General features: G+C 48.8%; 1 long non-coding RNA gene and 1 other non-coding gene across 4 annotated transcripts in view; both read right to left on the reverse strand.

Moving 5' to 3' along the window:
* Positions 1-988: 988 nt before the first annotated feature.
* LOC116824420 (uncharacterized) overlaps positions 989-19,514 on the reverse strand; it is a 203,540-nt gene continuing 185,014 nt past the window's right edge. Inside the window, exons 1-4 of one of the 3 annotated variants that reach the window (XR_012656292.1) lie at positions 4,808-4,934; positions 3,664-3,738; positions 2,248-2,349; positions 989-1,311 (exon numbers count right to left, since the gene is read on the reverse strand). This is a non-coding gene — a long non-coding RNA (uncharacterized LOC116824420). Of the gene's footprint in view, positions 1,312-2,247; positions 2,350-3,663; positions 3,739-4,789; positions 4,935-19,514 lie in introns of those variants that run through there. The other 2 variants (XR_004373620.2, XR_012656293.1) reach the window with 2 other exon arrangements.
* On the reverse strand, positions 1,532-1,730 carry LOC116824423 (small nucleolar RNA SNORA74). The gene has a single exon (XR_004373622.1). It is a non-coding gene; the product is annotated as a small nucleolar RNA SNORA74 (small nucleolar RNA).

Genomic DNA, 19,514 nt, shown 5'->3' on the forward strand with positions numbered 1-19,514 from the left:
GTGTCTCATACCCCCAGGGATACGTGTACCAGTTTGGGACCCCCTGTTCTAGCTCAAAACAGAATGCTTTTCTGTTTGTTTCAGTTTATTTTATGCACTTGACCATACTTTCCATATAGTCTGTTTCCCTAACTTGGGAAGGAGGAACCCCATACAAGGGGGGAAACATTTAGAAAGGACACGCTCTGAGGCAGGAACTCTCTTCCCTGTTTGTGGTGTCTATAGTACCTTCCAGTGCACTTATAAAATGCTTTATTAGCATTAATTAATTTAAACTCACAAACCACATGAGGTCATAGATGATTTAATGATCCCTTTTTATTTTTTTTATATATATATATATAAATATATATATATATAGCTATACATACATATATATATATGTATGTATGTGTATATATATATATGTGTGTATATATATATATATATATAATTTATTTACCTGCCTCGGAGATTAAGATGAAGAAACTGATGTACTGGGAGGTTAAGTGACTTGCCCAAGGCTACAAAGTTACAACTGTCAGAGCAGAAAAAGCGTTCCAAGGACTACTTCCTTCCAGGACACACACTGAAAAGCCCATCTCCTACAAGGAGTAGGAGCTCCATGGCAGGGGGAAGAGAGACTGGATTCTAGAATCTCTCCCCTGCCCACACCAGAAACAGAGGCAATAGGAAGGCAGTAGAGAATGGGTTACCAGGCACCCAGCATGCGCCTTCACTCCTATGAAACAGAAGGTCGTGGCACTTCCTCATCCCAGGGGCAGATTTTAAGGAGTCCCTGTCACCCAGGAGGAGTTGGAACTGAATTTCACACACTCATGGGGCACAACCACCTCACAATATCCCCTTCCCGCCCACAAGGAACTGCTGATTACTAATCCCAGGCAGGCAGAAGTGGTCAATGGGCTATGGTGCAGCCAAAATATGAATTTCCAAGATTAAAGGACTAATTTCAACAAGATGAGGAGGCAGGGTTAAACAAACAAACTGGAACAAAATAAGCCTAGAATTTATTTTTAAGTACAATTTTAACAAAAAGGGTGAGAGCAAACCAACAATCCATGTCATCCTTCTCCCCACCTTTCATGTTTTATCTTACTAGACTCCAACCCTGCAAACGCTTCTGCACAGGAACAGTCCCATTCAAGGCATGGGACTACTCACATGCTCATTCCCACCTCTCTAAATATCTTGGCAGTCACTCTTTAAAGCAATAGCAACAGTTCCTCTCTTCTCTTCAGGCAACTACTGCTGCCCCCACTAGCCTCACTCCTGCAATGATCAGTCCAACTGAGAAGCTTTTATCTGTAACTAGAAGAAAAAAAAAAAATGAAATCAGCCAGTGGAGCCCTAAAGATCCATATTTCACAGGAAAAAAATAACTGAGATGGGGATTGTCTGCATTTTTGTATAAAAAAATCCCATGATTGGCCAATTAATCACCCTGCGCCTCGTTTTCAGAAGGGTGGATCGGGGAATCAAAAAAAGCATTTGCAGCCCATTTTATATTACAGTGCAGCACAGAAATGATTCTGTTCGCATCCAGTCTAGGACTAACTCTACAGAGAATTATTCCACTCTCAAGGATGCAAGGTGCTATCAAAACCTGGCACTGATGGGCACTAGAACAGTACCAGCAGTACCAGGTAACTCTGATGGCACATTTCTCTCCCAGCAGTGTAACACTAGCACAGGCACAGAACTGCACTGAGCAGCTGACAACTGCTGGATTAAATAAACAGATCTTCCATGCTTTGGAAAGTGTGTAAGAGAAATACCTCCAAATGGGTATTCCTTTGAGTAGTGTATATCTCAAGTCCCCTCACTTGAGTCTTGCCTCACTGAAAAACACTTCCTCTAGCGATCTGCTACAAGCCAGGCTGAGCTAGAGGAGCACTGATTAGCACTCCCAGGCTGGACGTGCTACCCCAGCAGGCACCCCATTCAAATACCAACAAAGGCTGAATATTCTGAATATTACCGATCAAATATTCAATTTGCCCATCACTGTTTGTGGCTCACAGAGGGATTTACACCAGGAAATTTCAAAGGTTTCTCCCCTTCCCACATCCCAACTGCATTAAATATTGTTTCACATCTACAGAGCTCAGCCCAAAGGAGACATTTCCTAAGAGTTAGTGAGATGAGAACAACAGCTTTCTTCTGAAGACAGAACTGAATGTGCTTCATTGGCTGCTCCCACATTTAAGGCTCATTAGATCTCTTCAATGCCTAAGGAAGAGTTACCTGTCAAGTCTTCATTTTGCAGAAAGCTCTTTGCTCCGCTGAGACTCTTGGTTTACATTGTTTCCCTTATGGATGCATAAGCTGCAGACCAGTTATGATACCCTAAACAGAGCAGAGATGCACAGCACATCTTGAGTGTTAGACATTTTTAAATTAACACATATTGAACAGCTGGCATTTGAATTGTGAAAGAAATAAGGAGGTTTCCTGAAGTGAACATTACAAAGAATTCCACTTAAACACGGTTTGTTGACCAAATATTCTTTGATCTCTTTGCCTCACTGTAATTATTAAATGGAATTTCCCCATATATGCTGCATAGAATAATTTACAGAAATGCACAAAGTAATCAATTGATCTGAAAAACAAAGTTACACATCTAAAAGTACTCCTAGAAATCAAAATTCAGTTCACAAGCCCAATTCGCAGAGGGAAGTTCATTGGTTCCATATAATTGCTGTGAGGGCTCTGAAATAAAACAGGAACAGAGATTCCGGGCACTCCTCCACACTAAAAAGGCTAAACTGGGCCTACAGTTTGTTAGATCATAATCCTATTCATTTTAAAGCCAGCCTCTGTCATGTCTACAAGTTCTAGTACATGGCACTGGCTGGGCAGGCATGTTGAGACTGCTGTTTCTTCTAATAAACTGTTTTATTACCTCTTCCTCTCTGCCACCCATTAAGTAGGGTCCACATTACTATCAGTTGCATCCTGACACCTAGATTGTAAGCTATCTGGGGCAGGGACTGTCTTCTTTACTTATCTGAACAGTGCCTAACACAATGGGACTTTGATACTTTATGGAAATTCTTTGGCCCTGCCATTATACAAATAAATAAGTTACAGTTCTGAGTTATGCATCCTGCAGGTCATTTGTACAACCAAACAAGCACACAGTCATGGTATTTGCAAGCACAAGTTGGCCAACCTAAATATTTAAAAAGAAAGTCAGGCTTCAGAAGATTAAGTGGGCTTGGGGGGAGTAGGTTATGTGTGGACAAATGCTAATTTAAGTGTATTAGCATCCAGATGACTTAATATCACTGCATTAATATCAGTTAAGGAATGCTAATTACCACAAAAACCTGTTATCAGTCAAAATTAATACAGCTTCCCTGACACAGGTTTTACAAGGCAAATACTCGCCAGTGTAACATTATCACAGACATAAAGTGACCCTCAGTGGCTGATCACCACTGAGTGCAGACAAGTGCTTTAGAGCCTTATGGCACTGCCTAAGCAGCATGCTACTGGCCACAAGAAGTGCTAGAAAAGTTAAGAGCTCATTAAAAAAAATAAAAAATTAAGACTTAAGTAGGGACTGTTCAGCATATTTTTACTCATTGTCAAGCATCATATAACCAACAATATTTTTCATGAGTACTTTCTATTAACATTTTTGTTAACACCAACCTCTCAGAGCAAGAAGCAAGTTTCTGATTTTGCATGCTTGCTTTTCTTGCCCTTTTCAGATTTTCATTATCTTCCCTGAAAGAAAAGACATCACCATAAATACCCAAAACATTTTAGTTTCAACAGCACTGACTCAAGCCCATGCACATATTTTTTAAATAAAATAAACAGACCCTGTTCCCTTCTCATCCCTATGTACATTCACAGAAATTTGATTTTAGGTGCAGATCTAACCCAGGTTAGATATTTGCAATGAATCGCCTCAAAACCAACCCTCATGTCAGGAGCTGCAGGCTGTGAAAGGGTCTTGGGACTGCTTGCCTGCCGCTTGGTAATACTCCTGAATGAAATCAACTGAGCAGCAAGCTGAATTTGGCAGTGCAACTTAGCAGCTAGGACACTGGCTTGGTACTCAGGAAACCTGGGTTTTAGCACGAGACCTGTCCCTGAGCAGCTAGTGGGCAGGTCACTTCCCTCCCTGTGCCTCACTCAGTTTCTCTGCCTGTACAATGGGATCCTTCTTTCGTAAAGTGTCTTGAGCACTACTGATGGAATGTGCTCCAGGAGAGCTTAGGATTGCAAGGCTTTTTTTGTTTGTTCTCTGAAACACACTTTAATGAGTTACAGGAGTTTTTGCAGCTTAATCCTCTTGGCAATAGCCTTCCTCATGGCTGCCAGAATATTGCTGCACTCTTCACGTTTTCGCTTGGCCCGAATGTGAGTACCAACCCTTTTCTTTATGAACTTCAGAGCACGCCTGTTCCTGGAAACTTTCAACAATTCTGTAGCACGTTTCTCATAGGGGGCAACGCCACAGACCTCTCTGACCATGTCTCGCACAAACCTAGCGTGTTTGGTAAGGCGCTCTCTGCGGCAGCACCGCCGGGGCTTCGACACGTTCTTCCTCACCTTGTGGCCCTTCCTGAGGCCACGGGGCAGCGGTTCGCCATGTTTGCCCCAGCTGAAAGGCGCCTATTGCTGGGTCCAGCCCAGCAGCCGCAGACTGTCGGGTCTCAGCGGCACGTGGGTGGCCCCCAAGTGAGCAAGGCCAGTACGGCAGGGAGCCCAGCCTTGCCCCGCCGCAGCCAGCGCACGTGGCCGCTCACCCGGCCGGGCCCAGCCTCACCTGTCCGGGGTCACATACCCAGCTTCTCCCCACACGTGGCGGCAGCTCCGGGCGCTGCCATGCCGGATAGCTGGGAGACCCGGGCGCAGCAGCCCTGGCCGGCGGCGGGCGAGGAAGGAAAGGAAGGAGGCGCGGCCGCTGGACCGTGGAAACAGGGCGCGCACTTGCAAACCCCGCCCAGCGCCGGCTGCTTTCCCGCCTCCGCCTCCTCCCGGCACAATGGCGCAGGCACGGGCGCAGCCGAGGGGGAGGGTGGGTGCGCTTCGCCGCGCCGCGCCGCGCCTGCGCATGATTCAGGAGACGTGTGCGCGGGGCTGTGCTGCTGGGCGCTGGGGTTTTGGATGATGGGGGGCGCTGGGGTGCTCATGGTCCTAGGGACGGGAGGCGCTGTGGCTTGGTGTGATGGTGCTCAGGAGTGATGGGGTTTGTGGCTTTGGTGGGCTGCGGCTTGGTGCTGGAGGATGGCTGTGGAGTGATGTTGTGGGAGCGTTGGCTCAACAGTCGGGTAGCACGTAGCTTCCTGCTGTCTTGGGCCAGCTGACTCTCACGCAGCATCTCTCCCAGCGCTGGTGGGAGAAGAGACTAATCCTACTCCACTGGGTGTGGAGATCTGGGTCTATAGGTAACTTAGCCCCACACTGGATCATCCCTCCCACAAGTCCCCAGTGGGCATCCTCTTAAGTGACCAAGGACCCTCATGACATAGGCTGTCTAGTGTATGTGTGTGAGGGTTGGGATCAGGAGGATGACAGAGCCAGTATCCACACAGAGGCGCCTAACCCCTACCTGCTCTATCAGAATTGCTGGCCTATGGATGGGGTAGCAAATCCCACGCTCTCGGGAACAATGAAGGAGAAATCTTTTTGCATGGCTATACTTGTGAGTTAGAGCTCATTAAAGCAGCCCAGTGTGCTCTAACTCACAACTCATCTACGCTGGCAAGGTACGTAGAGCGCTCTGACTCGGCAGCTAGAACACTCCTGGTACTCCACCTCGGCAAGTGGAAGAATGTTTGATGCGCCCCCGCTGGAGTGCCGTGGTGCCAGTGTGGATGCCTTGGTCCTATAGTGCGCTCTGATTGGCCTCCAGAAGTGTCCCACAATGCCTGTTCTAGCCACTCTGGTCATCACTTTGAACTCTACTACTCTACTGCCCTGCCCTCAGGAGACCATCCGTCAGATGTGCCCTTTAAATTCTCTGGGCATTTTGAAAATCCCTTTCCTGTTTGCTCAGCCAGGCATGGAGTGCTCTCAGCAAATCTTTCCAGGTGACCGGGCCTCCAAGTGCCAGGCGATCCCCAGTATGGAGCAATGGCAAGGTGCTGGACCTCATCAGTGTTTGCAGGGAGGAAGCTGTCCAGTCCCAGCTGTGGGATATCAAGGGATATGATGAAAGGGGCCATGACCAGGATGCACTGCAGTGCAGGGTGAAAGTGAAGGAGCCACGAAATGCCTACCGCAAAGCCTGCAAGGCAAACCACTGCTCCAGTGCTGCTCCTGTGACCTGCCATTTCTACAAAGAGCTGGATGCAATACTTGGGGGTGACCCCACATCCACTCTGAGTGCCATCATGGACACTTTAGAGCCCAGTTCAACAAGGCAAGAGGAGGAGGAAAGCGGGAGCGAGAGTTCTGAGGAGGAGGAAGACACCTGGAATCCCTAGATGCGTGCAGCCAGGATCTGTTTTCAAGCCAGGAGGAAGGTAACCAGTTGTGGCAGCTGGTGCTTGGGGAAGGACAAACACCAGAGGAGGTGCCCAGTAAGAGGGTTTTATTTTGTGAAGGAAGTTATTCGGTGTGATGTCTTGGGGTGAGGAGGGTTAGGGCTGCATGCATGCCTGGATGTGGAATAGGGCATTGAAATGCTCTGTCACATTGCAGTAATCGGCCTCAGTGATGTCTTTAAAGGTCTCATCCAGAACTTGGGCAATCCACTTGTGCAGGTTTCTTGGGAGAGCCACTGTGGTCCTTGTCCCAGTTAGGCTAACATGTCTGTGCCACTGTGCTGTGAGGCGTGGGGGGACCATTGCTGCACACTGGCAAGCTGCATAAGGGCCAGGGGGGAATCCACATTGTAGTAGAAGACCCTCCCTTGCTTCCCATGTCACCCTCAACAGTGAGATATCTTCCAGGACAAACTCCTCTGGAAAATGTGGGCACAGTGTTCAGTATAGGGGCCCCCTGCAGCTGTTGGCTCTCCCCAAGGCACAGAAACCCAGAGGACATTACAGCTGTGAAACAATCAGTCCCCCTTGACCCTGTGCTTACTCACCATTTTGGGGCTCCCGTGGATTATATGCACTCGCTTTGGGATTGGCAAATTATGCTATTGTGTAGACTGTGCTTGCCCATAAGTATGGGGGAATCATTGCTTTGTCTGGTGTGAATAATGCTGCCTCTGGTAAGTGTTGCATTTTGCTTTTACAGATGCAACCTTGAGATCTCAGCCATCCATGTTATCACCAGCCAAAAGACTGCAAAGAATTAGGAAGAGACCACGTAGCAGCAAAGAAGACATGCTGCATGAAGTAATGCAGCAGTCACTTAACGAGAATCTAAAAGCTCAGAAGTGGAGGGAGAGTGAAAGGAGGATCCGCCAGCAGAACACGGATCACTGGCACAAAAGTGCAGAGCTCCGGCAGCAAAGCACGGATCAGCTGATAAGTATCATGGAGCACCAAGCAGACTCGATCCAGGCGCTCGTAGCCATGCAGGCAGAGCAATATTGCACATTCCGCCCTGCAGCCCTTGTCCCAAAACTCTTTCCCTTGTGCCCCCATGTCACCTCCAACCCACTTTCCCCAACATCCGGGTGCTTATCGCCACCAGCTGCCTCCAACACCTGTAGCTTCACCACCCGGCCCTGCAAACTATGACCCTTACCCGCTGCCCTCAGCCCCCATCACCATGGAGTATAGCCATCCTAAAGTGCAGCACTCATTGCACAGCACTCCAGACAGGAAGGCTGAGTATGATAACAGGACATACGCAAATCTGTGATTGTACCGTTCCCCACCCCCTTGCCGTTTCTGTTTCCCAAGCAGTTGTGTTTCTTTTCAATAAATTAATTTTCTTTTCAATAAATGGATTTTTTGGCTTTGAAAACATTCTTTATTACTGCATGAAGTAAAAGATACTGTAGCCCAGGAAAGCAACAGGCACTGCAAGTCAGCGTAGCAAATGCAGATTCCTATTAACATTGGAACTACTGCACTTCACTCCAGTGCAGGGCACCAGACGTTACTGGTGGTTTTCAGCCTCAAATTGCTCCCTCAAGGCATCCCTAATCCTTGCAGCCCATGATGGGCCCCTCTAATAGCCCTGCTTTCTGGCTATTCAGATTCAGCCTCCAGGTGTTGAACCTCGAGTTCCATGCCTGAATGAATCTTTCACCCTTCCCTTCACAAATGTTATAGAGGGTTCAGCACACAGATATAACTGGGGGGATGCTGTTATCGGCCAGGTCCAGCTTCCCAAATGGAGAATACCAGGCCCTTTAAACAACTAAAAGCACACTCCACAGTCATTCTGCACCAGCTCAGCCTGTAGTTGAACCGCTCCTTGCTGCTATCAAGGCTCCCTGTGAAGGGTTTCATGAGCCATGGCATTAAAGGGTAAGCGAGGTCTCCAAGGATCCCTGTGGGCATTTCGACTACCCCTACGATGCTCCTCTGGTCTGGGGAAAAAGTCCCGGCTTGCAGCTGCCTGAACAGGCTAGTGTTTCAAAATATGCATGCATCATGCACCTTTCCGGGCCAGCCTACGTTAATGTCAATGAAACGCCCATGGTGACCCACAAGTGCCTGGAGAACCACAGAGAAATACCCCTTTCAATTAACATACTCGGAGGATAGGTGGGCTGGTGTCAGAATTGGAATATGCATCCCATCTATCACCCCTTGGCAGTTAGGAGAACCCATTTGTGCAAAGCCAGCACAGTGTCATGCACTTTACCCAGAGTCTTGGTTCTTCTGAGCAGGATGCAATTACTGGCACTGAAAACTTGCAGCAACACGATTCCAACGGTCGACTTTCCAACTCCAAACTGGTTAGCGACCGATCGGTAGCTGTCTGGGTTGCACTTCGAGATTGCAATAGAAACCCGCTTCTCCACCATCAGGTCAGCTATCAATCTTGTGTCCTTGCACCGCAGGGTGGGGGCGAGTTCATCACACAGTTCCATGAAAGTGACTTTTCTTATCTGAAAGTTCTGCAGCCACTGCTCATCATCCCAGACTTGCCTGCTGATGTTATCCCACCACTCAGTGCTTGTTTCCCTTACGTTTGCACAAAAAACATTGAAAGATGGTGCCAAATGTGGATGGAAGCACAGGGTTTTCTGCGATGCAAACCGATGCATCATGGGGTGTTGGGACAGGACCCAGAATGCCCCGAACCTCCCACCCCCTTCCCATAAGCCACAGCGCCAGAATGGGACGAGGTGCTCTGTGGGATAGCTGCCCATGATGCACCACTCCCAATGCTGCTGCAAGTGCCGCAAATGTGGCCACACCAGTACGCTTGCAGCTGTCAGTGTGGACAGACTGCAGCGCTTTCCCTACTGTGCTCTCCGAAGGCTGGTTTAACTCAGAGCGCTCTACATCTGCAAGTGTAGCCATGCTCTTTGTGAAAGCCTCAAAGAGATGTCTATCTTTTTACCCTCCTTTCATAGGCTTTCCCACTGGAGCAGGCAGCTGGGCCCTGTGATTTTATATTTTGCACATGCATGTGCATGTGCCAGCAGGTGGATTTTGTAAACTGAAAAACATACCTGTAGGATTTTCATAAATAAGGCCCAGCACCAATCGTCAGGCACATGCATTAGTCAGTGCTCAAGTGGGAAATGTCTAATGAGGTCCTCTCCATGAGGGCTGGCTTTATTGTTTGTGGAGTGACTGGTTTATCATGGGAGCCAGTGCCCGGGACCCACATTTTCCACTTTGCATAGTGCGCCAGGATTTCCAGAGCAGTCTGCCTCCTGACGTACAGAGTAATAAAATAGTCAATTAATATGAAGACAGAACTTACTCCTGACTTGGTGCTAGACTATGGAATTCACTTCTGTAAGCAATTAAAACAAAACACCCCCTCTCCCATCCCAGTTGCTATCTGGTCACCCTACCTAATACTGTCAGATCTCAACATTTTAAAATGTAGAACTGGTTTTAAGCAATAAAAAAAAAAAATTCTGATGCCATCTAGTGGTAGATGGAGATTTACATATTTCAAGAAATCTGCAGAACATTCAAGAGGTTGAATCTGTCAGTGTTTTTAAGAAGTGCCAGGTGATTTCACTGTTTTTCCTCAAATATCTATTAACAAGGTCTGTGAAAAGAATTTAAAACATTAATTTAAAAAATAGTGACATTGTGATGCTTTGGGGTTTCACCCAGAGCAGTGAGGGGTTCTGTCACCCCCTGCCCTGGAATCCTGGATGCCTCTGTGCTGTGCAGCTTTGACTCAGAACCCTGACACCAGCCACCTGCTTAAAGCACAATGGCCTCATGCTGGCTTATGGCAGCCTGATGATACCCTTCCAGCCCTGAGTCTCCTCAAAACCATCTCCCCAGTCTCCTGCAGCACTCAGCTCTTCTCACTGCAGCACTCACACACCCATATCCATAGGTACCGACTCCATGGGTGCTCCAGGGCTGGAGCACCTATGGGAAAGCCAAGCTCCCGCTTCCTTGCCTCCTCCCCACCCTCCCTCCCAGTGCTTCCCGCCACCCCACCGCCTAGCAGCTGTTTGGCAGTGCTTACAGCTTTCCGGGCGGGACGGGGAGGAGTGGGGTCGTGGTGCGCTCAGGGGAGGAAGCGGAGAAGAGGCAGGACAGGGGTGGGGACTTTGGGGAAGGGGTGGAATGGGGGGGCAAGGGCAGGGGCACGGAGGGTGTCAAGTACCCTGGGAACAGGGGAAGTCGGCGCCTATGCTCATATCCAGTGCACTGCTCCATTGAAGAGACAATCCATGGCACCGCTGTTAGTTTGGCTGAAGATTTTACTCTTTCTTTTGGAACACTGCACAGAGATGGCTGTTTAATAACATAAGATTAAATTTGTTAACAAAGAACAGAGATTTAAGTGATACCAAGTGGAAGGAATTGAGATAGAAATGGTTACAAACAAACAAAAGTAAAAATGTGCTTTTAAGATTAAAGCCTAATTTAACAATCTAGAGTCTTGGTTTCTCACCTATATTCAGTTTCCAGAAACTTCCAACCCCTTGGCTGAAAGATTCCACTTTTCTCTGATGCACAGGAGCTCTGACCTGTTGTATGTGCCCTGTAATGGAGACCAAAATGGCTCTTGTCCTTGATTATATCTTCCAAAGTTCAATGACATTGCTTCAGGAGGCAGGAAGGTTTCCTGGAGCTGCAACTTCCATGACCCACACTGGCTTGCCTGGTGGCTTTGTCTACTTTGCATGTAAATGTAATTTATCTCTCTTTGCTTAGTTTACATTGGAGACACATTCAAGTAGGTGGAACCATGTTCCTTTTTCCATTGACTTAAGCCTTGATGGCCAAACCCATTTTTAAAATGCATTTCCAGCACATATTTATAATTATTTCTATACTGACCATCCATATACCATGCAAAAATATTGATGACCAGCAGTTTGCCAGTTTATATATGATACCTGACATGACACCTTTTAGAGACAGATTATGACAATTGTGAATTGGGGTATGCTGAGAAGGTCAGGTCAGCTGAGGTTCACTGCTACATACTGAAGTGCCCTTTGTTCTCTGGCACTGGGGTGCTCTTAGGGTCACAGACATCTCTTGTAAGGTTCTACCTAAAGTCTGGCAATGCTTTTAAGAATCAATATAGAGTATATGGTATATTGCCCAAGTCAAAAAGCATTAGAAATGTATTTTGGTGGAGTCCAGCTAATGCCCAAAAAGCAGTTTTACATTCTTTGTTCAGTGTTATGGCCAACTGAATGTGTAGTCATTACAAAAGGTAGTACTTACGAAAGGAATGTAGGACCAAATATACAGTAGAACTTCAATTTTATGAACATCAGTCTTATAAATGACCAGTTATATGAACCATTTTTCCCAACTGGGGTGAAAACAAAAAATATCATATAAGTAAGGTGATGTTGAGGAAGAACAAGTTGAGATCCCTTCACATTCTGCTGCCTTCAAGGCAATACAGATCACTTTGCAGTGGTTTGAAGGATGAGAAGAAAGAAATACAGGGCGCAATACTGCAACTTATGTACTGTATTGACTGTGACTTGGAGGTGTTCAGTTTTATGAACTCTTCAATCCCCAGGTAGTGCATAAAATAGGGGTGCTATTGTATGTATGTTGCTTGCCAATGTTTCACTAATTTATTGACCCTGCTCTTTAGTCTCTCAATACTGGGCATATACTGGATATATCTTGGTTTTAGTAAAGCTTTTGACACAATCCCCCATGACTGTCTCTTAAACAAACTAGGGAAAAGTGGTCTAGATTAAATTACTACAAGGTGGGTGTATAACTGGTTAAAAGACTGTACTCATGGTTCACTGTCAATGTGGGAGAATGTATCTAGTGGGATCCTACAGGGAGTCCGTCCTTGCTCTAGTACTGTGCAACATTTTAATTAATGATTTGGATAATGGAATGGAGAGCATGTTTATAAACATTTGCAGACGAAACACAGAGCTGAGAGGGGTTGCAGGCACTTTGGAGGACAGGACTAGAATTCAAATGGACCTTGACAAATTGGAGAATTGGTCTGAATTCAGCAAGATGACATTCAATAAGGATAAGTGCAAAGTACTACACTTAGGAAGGAAAAATCAAATACGCATCTCCAAAATGGGAAATAACTGGCTAGGCAGTAGTGCTGCTGAAAAGGATCTGGGAATTACAGTGGATCATAAATTGAATATGAGTCAATAATGTGATACAGTTATGAAAAAGCCTAATATTCTGGTGTATATTAACAGGCATGTCATATGTAGCACATGGGAGGTAATTGTCCACTCTACTCAGCACTGGTGAGACCTCAGCTGCTGTCCTGTGTCTAGTTCACGGTGCCATACTTCAGGAAACATGTGGACAGGTTGGAGATAGCCAGGAAGAAAGCAACAAAAATGAAAAAAGGTTTAGGCGGAAAGGTTAAAAAACTGGATGTGTTTAGTTTTGAGCAAAGAAGACTGAGGAGGGCCCCGTTACAGTCTTCAGATAAGGGCTGCTATAAAGAGAACTGAGATCAATTGTTCTCCATGTCCACTGAAGATAGGAAAAGAAATAATCAGCTTAATCTGCAGCAAGAGAAATTTAGGTTAGATATGAATTTTGGCAATTATTTTGTCTTTGACTACTAGCGGTAAACACGCCCAATTGCTTGTGATGGGATGTTAGATGAGGTGGGATCTGAGTTACTACAGAGAATTCTTTCCTGGGTGTTTGGCTGGTGAGTCTTGCTCACATGCTCAGGGTTTAGCTGATCACCATATTTGGGGTCAGGAAGGAATTTTCCTCCAAGGCAGATTGGCAGAAGCCCTGGGAGTTTTTCACCTTCCTCTGCAACATGGGGCACGGGTCACTTGCTGGAAGGTTCTCTGCACCTTGAAGTCTTTAAACCATGATTTGAGGACTTCAGTGGCTCAGGCACAGGTTTGATACAGGTGTGGGTGGGTGAGATTCTGTGGCCTGCTTTGTGCAGGAGGTCAGACTCGATGATCATAATGGTCCCTTCTGACCTTAAAGTCTATGATTCTATGCAGGGCCAGCGCTACCATGTAGGCAGCCTAGGCAATCGCCTAGGGCGCCAGAAAAATTGGTGGGCGGCGTTTTGCTGGAGGGGGCGGCAGGCAGCTCCGGTGGAGCTGCCGCAGTAGTGCCTGCGGAGGGTCTGCTGGTCCGCGGCTCCGGTGGAGCTGCCGCAGTCGTGCCTGCGGACAGTCAGCTCCTTGCGCAGCTCCGGTGGACCGCCTGCAGGCATGACTGTGGCAGCTTCACTGGAGCCGCGGAGCACCGGACCCTCCGCAGGCACCACTCCGGCAGCTCCACCGGAGCTGCGGGACGAGTGCGCGGGGCACTGAAATTGCTGTCCGCCTAGGGCGCTCAAACCCCTAGCGCCGGTCCTGATTCTATGATTAAGAAAAACTATCTAAACGTTCTAAGTATAAGGCTCGTTTAGTGGAATAGGCTTCTAAGGGAGATTGTGGAAACCGCATCACTGTAGGTTTTTAAGAACAGGTTAGACAGACACCTGTCAGGGATGGTCTAGCTTTACTTGGTCCTGCCTCCATGTGGAGGTATGGATTAAGTGACCTCTCAAGGTCCCTTCCAGCCCTACATTTCTATGATACTATGATTACTAGAACTCCTTCCATCCAAGGAAGGTGCTGTACAAACATTAATTAATCAATTAATTAAGCGTCACAACATGGGCTATATATGGATCACTTTATTCAGCCTGAAATACTTCAGCTGGATAACAACATGCTCCAGTTTAAGACCAGAAGTGAATACATATCTAATTGCAACTCCAGGGGGAATCTGGGAAGAGCAAACATAATTACCAGAGATTTAATTTGGCTAAGAAAACGCAGCTGAACACCTCTACTCTTGTGAAAAGACTTAGAAGAGCTTTAATAATCACAGGTGCTCAGCAGCTTATTATTAAGACTACTATTTTATCACTGAGATCATGGAAGTCATAGAATCTGTGACTTCCGAAGACTTCAGTGACTTCAGCCAGCAGGCGGCTGGGAGCTGCAGGGTTCTGCCACTGTCCAGGGTGGCCAGGAGCTGTGGGGTACCCCCTTAACCCAGGCAGCAGGGCCCCCAGAACTCCGAGACAGCAGGGGTACCCCACAGCTCCCAGCCACCATGAGCAGTGGGGGTACCCCACAGCTCCCGGCTGCTGCTGGCAGGGGATCCCTGTAACTCTCAGCCACTGTAGTTGGCAGGGGAACCCCACAGCTCCCCACCGCCTTGGGCAGCAGGGGGACCTCTGAGCCCCCAGGGGTGATGGGGGCCTCTGGAGATCCCAGTCAGGCCCCTGCAGCTGCCTAGCAGCTCCCCATTTTGTAATGGTTGTGTAATGATATTTTTAATAAAAGTCAGGGCTTCCGTGAATTTTTCTTTATTGCCTGTGACCTGTCCTTGACTTTTACTTAAAATATCCGTGATAAAATCTTAGTTTTACGTATTACTTGGAACTTCCAACAGCACAGCTCCCTCCTCCTGCTATACTGAGGTACTGTTTCAACAATGATTTATAGGGAGGAGTGCCCCCTACTGGATCACCAGAACCACTTCCTGCAGGACATGGGTGTTCCTTGGGGGACTCATTCAAAGGCCATGGCCACTTTGGAGTTTATGTAGTGGTGTAACTACATACTGGTGCAGGTCCCTAGCACACATACACTGTGACAGTATAAAATGATGCTTGCACTGGTTCAGGTTACCTGGTCACATACAAGTTACTTGCATTTGATACGGTTCCACATGGGGAATTATTAGTTAAATTGGAAAAGATGGGTATCAATGTGAAAATTGAAAGGTGGCTAAGGAATGGATTAAAGGGGAGACTACAATGGGTCATACTGAAAGGTGAACTGTCAGGCTGGAAGGAGGTTACTAGTGGAGTTCCTCAGGGATCAGTCTTGGGAACAATCTTATTTAATCTTTTTATTACTGACCTTGGCACAAAAAGTGGGAGTGTGCTAATAAAGTTTGCGGATGACACAAAGCTGGGAGGTATTGCCAATACAGAGAAGGAACGGGATATCATACAGGAAGATCTGATTAGGGACTTCAGTGGCTCAGACATAGGTTAACAGTTTGTTGCTCGAGTGGGTGGGTGGGCAAGGCCGGTGCAACCACTTTGGCAAACTAGGCGGCCGCATATGGCACCTAGTGGTTGAGGGTGCCTAAAAGCCCGCTCAGGCGAGGAGGTGGAGTGGAGGTGAGCTGGGGCGGAGGAGGGGGGCGCAGGGAGGGTCTCCTGCAGTAACGGGGGGGGGTGCACAAGGGAACCGCTCCCTGCCTCAGATCACCTCCACTCTGCCTCCTCCACTGAGCACACAGCCCCCGCTTTAAATCTCCTCCAATCGGCACCACAAGCCTGGGAGGGAAGGAGAATTAGAGCAATGCCAGCGTGCTCAGCAGAGGAGGTGAAGCCGAGGTGAGCTGGGGCGGGCTCCCCAGGCGGGCTTAGCTGCCATGGGGGAAGGAGGTTCCCCAGGCGGGCTTAGCTGCTGTGGAGGGGGAGTCTCCCCAGGCGGGCTTAGCTGCTGCGGGGGGTCCCTGGGCGGGGATGGCTGCCGTGGACAGGGGGGCTCCCCGGGCGGGGTTAGCTGCAGGGGGAGGCTAGCTGCTGGTGGGGGGGTTTCCCCGGGCAGGGGGGCATGGTTAGCTGCCATGGGGGGGCAGAGTTAGCTGGCTAGGGGGGTGGCACAAGGCGGAAGTTTGATCCCTGTTTTGCACTGGTCCAGTGTATCTGCAGTAGATATTTGCTGTGGTGTAACTACATATATGTACTACAGCAGTGCAAGAATCCCAGTGTAGATTAGGCCTTTAGGTGAGACCTTTACCAGCCTTTCATCTATGTAGTTACATCCATGTGCTAGACAAGTGCTAATTCTGATCTCGCACAACTTGAGTTAGCTTGTGAGGTCTAACAGACCCACAGTCCAAGCTGAATTGACTGCAGGATATGAATGTTGTATTGTTTGCATTGCCAAGTAACATATGATAGTTCTGAGATGGTGGGTTCCTAATACCAGTTCATAAAATAATAAAAGGGAAGAGCCTATCTGTGACAGTCTCAAATATCCTAGCAGATTACTCACAACGCCTGGCTGCACCTGCTCAACAAAGGTCAAATGAAACATGCACCGTTTAATGGTGACAAAGTAGTCTCTTCATAGGCAGTGGAAGGATCTCTCAAAACCCCACTACACAGAAAGTGACCTTTAAGTTGGCTGAGAGGTTCTCAATCTTTTCGATTGCAGTTTACTTTCTAAAACAGAAATCATGTGGTGGACCCCTCTCCTCCCAATCCAGATCTCATATTTTCCCTGTGGGTTGTAGCAAGGTCTCAGTTGGTTAGCCAAGCAGCTGGGGGCGGTGTGGAGTTACTGCCTCGCCGAAAGGCCCTGGTCACACGTTGCTGTTGATGGGGAATTAGCAGAGGGAGATGTGGTGTTGCAGTTGGCACGACATGAGACTACTGGCAAGAGTTGGTAGCAGGGTAGCACTGGCAAGATTCTGTGGTGTGCCCTTCAGACAGGGGGCTGCCAACAAGAGTCTGTGGTGCACCACTCAGCCAAGGGGATGCCGGCAAGAGTCTGTGACGCGCCCTTCAGACAGGGGGGCACCAAGAAGAGTCTGTGGTGCACCGCTCAGGCACGGGGGCGCTGGCAAAAGTCTGCGACGCGCCCTTCAGACAGGGGGGCGCCAACAAGAGTCTGTGGTGCGCCGCTCAGGCAGGGGGGCGCCAACAAGAGTCTGCGGTGCGCCGCTCAGGCAGGGGGGCGCCGGCAAGAGTCTGTGGTGCGCCGCTCAGGCAGGGGGGGTGCCGGCAAGAGTCTGTGGTGCGCTGCTCAGGCAGGCGGGGTGGAAGGGGTAGGGGAACACAGGCCCACCCGACTCCACTGCATTCCAGCCCAGGGCCCTGACAATGGCAGGGGTGGGAGGGCAAGGGGCACACCACTGGGTCAGTGGGGATCCGTCTGCAACACGCTGACCAAACACCAGCTTACCACATTGTCCAGTTCTGTCCCTGGGCTACTTCCTACCCGGTCTCTCGAGTGGGTCCTTCTGGTTCCTCCCTCTCATCGGGGTATTCACCCGCCAGCAGACCTGGTAACTCTAGCTTGCCCTCAGCGTTGGGCTCACTCGGGCTTGGGTTGGTGCCCGGCTCCTCCAGTTCCTTGGGGTACTCTGCAGCCAGCAGTTCTGGTAACCCGAGTCCCTCCTCTGGATCAGGTTTGCCCTGGCTCAGCAGCAGGGTCCATGGGGAGCAGCCAGAGGCCTGTGTCTGTCTCCCTCCCTGGTGCTGCCCTCACTGAGCTAAGAGCTCTACCTTTTGTACTTCCTGTTTCACCCCTCCACTTCTAGGGGGTGGAGTAAGCCTGGACTGGCTCCAGCCTCTCAGGCTGAGAAAGTGGCTCCTCACCCTCTGGTTCAGAAGGAGACCACACCGGCTCCCTACACACCCCATCCCTCAAATCCAGCTCCCAATTTTTGGAGCTGGTGTCCTCACCCTCCCCTAGGCCGGACAGAAAGTCTGCGTTGGTGCTGTCCCTACCCGCCCTAAGGTAAATGGTGAAGGTGTAGGGCTGTAGAGTGAGATATCATCGCTCTTACTGAACCACCTCAGGGGCGCATAGTCTGTAACCAGTACAAAGAGTATGGGCCTGAAGGGGTGGCTAACACTGTCTTCTCCTTGGACTTGGAGTCCAAGGGGATCTGCCAGCACCCCTTTGTGAGATCTAGTGTTGTAATAGAGTGGGCTTCCCTGAGCCGGTCGAGGAGCTCGTCAATACAGGGCATCGGATAGATCTCGAACTTTGAAATGGCGCTTACTCTCCTGAAGTCAATGCAGAACCACCAGCTCCTATCCAGCTTTGGGATGAGGACAATGAGGCTCTGCCATTTGCTCTGGGAGTACTCAATAAAACCTGGCTCCAACATCACCTGGACTTCCTCCTCTAATGGCCTTCCACATTCACCTGGGCAAGGGCTGGGTCACCTCTTCGACCACCACCCAGGGTTCAGTCTGGATCACACAGTATGCAAGGGCAGTCTGCCTGGGTTTTGTGGTGAACGTCTTGGGGAATGTTCTCACTGGGCAGTGGGCCTGCTCCCATTGCTCAACCGTAAGAGTCTCCACTAGCTGGGGCTCACCATCGTCGGGCTCCTCTGGAGGTTGCGGCCCCAGGTTTGGTTCGGGGGGGTATGGGGCAATCAATAATCCTTCCCGTTCCCACCAGGGCTTTAAGAGATTCACATGATAGATCTGTTTTTCCTTCCAGTGATCAGGTTGCCTGATTTTGTAGGTGACTGGTCCTATCTGGCGAAGGACATCATATGGGTCCTGCTAGTGGGCCAAAAGTTTCAATTCCTCAGAGGGAAGCATGAGGAGTACTTGGTTACCAGGCGCAAAGGATTGGGCCTAAGAGCCCTGATTGTAATTTTGCTCCTGGGCTCCTTAGGCTGCGTTTAAGTTCTCCTTTGCGAGCTCTCCTGCTCATGCCAGCTGTCCCTGCAGCTTCTCTCAAGAGGTCTAACACCCACAGAGGAGCTCAAACGAAGAGAACTTAATAGATGACTGGGGGACCTCTCAAATTGCCAACAGTAAAGGAGGGAGCAGTTGATCCCACTGGCGGAGGTCCTGGTGAGGAAGCGTCACAACATTCCCTTCAAGGTTCGGTTAAAGTGTTCTACCAATCCATCAGTCTGGGGATGGTAGACTGAGGTCTTCAGTTTCTCAATCCCTAGAAGGGTGCATACCTGGCGGAACAGCTCAGATGTGAAGTCAGCCCCATGATCAGTGAATATCTCCTGAGGGAGACCCACCCAGGTGAAGATCTTCACGAGCTCCGTAGCAATAGTGTGAGCAGTGATACTCCTTAAGGGGACAGCCTCAGGAAAGTGGGAGGTATAGTCCACCAGGACAACGACGTATTGATGGCCCGCCTTGCTTTTTGGAAAGGGCCCCACCAGGTCCATCGCAACCCACTCAAAGGGTACACTGGTGACCAG

The sequence above is a fragment of the Chelonoidis abingdonii genome, chromosome 7 (assembly GCF_003597395.2).
Source record: "Chelonoidis abingdonii isolate Lonesome George chromosome 7, CheloAbing_2.0, whole genome shotgun sequence".
Classification (NCBI taxonomy): Eukaryota; Metazoa; Chordata; order Testudines; family Testudinidae; genus Chelonoidis; species Chelonoidis abingdonii.